Source organism: Adiantum capillus-veneris, chromosome 21 (genome assembly GCF_014529385.1).
Source record: "Adiantum capillus-veneris isolate H3 chromosome 21, ASM1452938v2, whole genome shotgun sequence".
In the NCBI taxonomy this organism is placed as follows: Eukaryota; Viridiplantae; Streptophyta; class Polypodiopsida; order Polypodiales; family Pteridaceae; genus Adiantum; species Adiantum capillus-veneris.
Genome location: NC_140951.1, coordinates 92,128,857 through 92,131,458, shown reverse-complemented (window position 1 = coordinate 92,131,458; position 2,602 = coordinate 92,128,857). Strand labels below are relative to the sequence as shown.

The 2,602-nt window shown below is 38.4% G+C and overlaps 1 pseudogene; it reads right to left on the bottom strand.

The window, feature by feature from the left end:
* Window positions 1-849: 849 nt before the first annotated feature.
* On the bottom strand, window positions 850-2,016 carry LOC147431352 (putative pre-mRNA-splicing factor ATP-dependent RNA helicase DEAH5 pseudogene; annotated as a pseudogene).
* Between the last annotated feature and the right edge of the window lie 586 nt (window positions 2,017-2,602).

The following is a 2,602-nucleotide window of genomic DNA, read 5'->3' as shown; positions in this document are numbered from 1 at the left end:
CAAACTACATACCAAATAGTGCAAGACATAAAAGAGTGTCATACATAAGTATTTCTCCAGCCATACATAAGTATGGGTGGAGAATCGACATTATTTCTCTCAAAAACCAATAAGGAATGGAAGCCATGCCCTGGCCAGTAGTCTAGTGCGCAGTCCAAGAAAATGCACACATATGGAACTTTGGATGCTAATAGCAAACCTTTATACTAATAGATGTATGGATTTGCTGATCGCTTTTGAGAGGCTATTGTTGTCTGATTTGCGAAGCGTGTCGTGCATGTAGTGAATCTTTATTGTGGCACTTAGCACATGAGGTCAAGATTTAAGACAAACACAAAGGAGTAACATTAGCTTTAAATGAAATCGTTAACATACATAGTACCCATTAGTCACCACATTGGTCATTCTACAAAGAAGATCACCTTGAAATTTATGTTGTGTTAGATCACTATACATAAGTACAAGATCCTAGTTTGAGACCTTGCATGTTGTCATAGATCCAAAAGCATGCTTGGATATATGACAATTTTATTTTATAATGTCTCATTATGATTTTTATTACGTAGTACAACCCGTTGTTGTGAGTTGTGTTTGAGCGACACTCCAATCTGATGACTTTGAGATGGCAAAGCTAAGGAACCTGCAACATATAATCAACCAAGAAACTCCTGCTAGGAATTTCAAGTCATGCTTGGTTGGCTTTATTGTTGAGTATTTGAAGCAACAAACACCACACAAAGCCTGAGGGTAGCCCCTTGCTCTATGCCAACTTTTGCCAATACACATGCTTAGGCTAACATAGAGCTGTTCGTCTTCAAAAATGGGCATGATGGTACCATTATAAAATGCTCACACAACTTGATAGTGAGCAATATCAAGAGAGAGGGAAAGAGTGATGTTTCCACGGAAATTTCAAGCTTTCCATGCCTCATAAAAAGAGAAAAGGGTCAAATGGTCCCCCTATGACTAGAGAAAGTTTGCTATTTTTTGGCTAACCTATGCATGTTTCTCTTGAGGCCTATAGAAAATATTATGTGCAGGTTACATGGCAATAATGGTTAGAATATCATCATTATACCCAAGATCCATACTAGCGAGTAGCATTTTTATGGAGGAAGTTTCAAAGGAAACTCAACCATCTTCATTCCCCACTTTGTTAAAACTCCTTCGTCATTGTGGGCTCGTACCTACGGAGCTATTCCATGGTCAATATTAGAGCTTTTGGAGGTGGTGGATCCAACATTCAAAGGCCAATAAATCATCAATGCCCATGCCCCTTAGCTGCAAACTTATACTCCCTAGATCTCTTCTTTGAATTATATGCATAGTTGTTGGTAAAAATTCATTACTGTACACACTCTCTATGCAAAAGCAATAGCACTTACCTGGTCTTGTTCTGCATGCTCACTCTACTCTTTGCTTTGCATAGGCTTGAGAAATGGACGTGATGACTAGTGAATCTAGCATGTCCAAGATTATAGACATTCTACTTAGCAAAACCTGGATCTACTACATAGTGGACTCCATCAATGGTTAAATATGACTCTATACTGGTGGTTGCAACCACCACTTTCCTTATTGTTGGTGGTGTTGGGTCAAAATTATTCTCTACATTTCACTAAAAAGGACACTATAAATTGGGCGTATAATCAGCTCTGGACCATTGAACCCAACTCCTCCATTCTATTATACAAGTTTTGGCATGATGTATCAATATCTTCATGTCTTGTTAAAAAAAGCAGAATATCACCTTGTGGCTCAATTAAATGTATGTGCATAAGAGTGATAAGTGCAACATCTAGATAGTCACTCTTTGGTTGCTTTGCATATAGAATCTTGATAGGAAACATTCTTTTAGTAAAACGAAGTGCCCAAAAAACTTCTCAACATCAAGTGTAGCTGAGGTGACTACTTGGTGACTAAAAGACACAAATCTTTTTGCCACTTTACTAGGTCCTTTAGCCACCCAATAAGGGCATCAATGTATATTGTTCTTTCATGTTCTTCATCAAGCATGATATCAAAATATGCTGAGAGCTGGCTTTCCACAAGCACTTCTCAAAAATCATTCCATCTATCATATATTGTCTTCCCATTATCTTAGGCCTTGTGCAAACCTTGCACCTAATCATGTAGCTAACCTCTTCACCAAGCCTGCAACCAAATTCTTTGGAAAACCTCTTGGATACAAACATTGTGACCACTTTTCAAGGTTGTGTGTGTAGCCAGTCTTTCCTTTTATTGCGTACCCTACTTCTACTAGATATTGTGTAACTTGTGTTTTTTTTCCTAAACCACTTTCTCTAATCACATCTAAAACCTATTTCTCATAGAGTGCTTTAACTAGCTCATTTTTTGCTTGTAAATGGGAAGAACTACTCTTTGCTCCCATGTTAACGGCTTTGACCGTTGACCAAATGTGGGTGCCTCACCAACTGCATTGTCATATGCAGAGAGTGCTACACCACAAAGTTCTTAAGTGAGATGCCACTCTCCTATTTTGGCATTGGACCCAAGGATGATACAAATCCATTGGGATGGAATCAAGAGTGTTCATAACTAAAAACCGGTGTAGTGCTTCTCATGTAAAGAGCACGTCTAA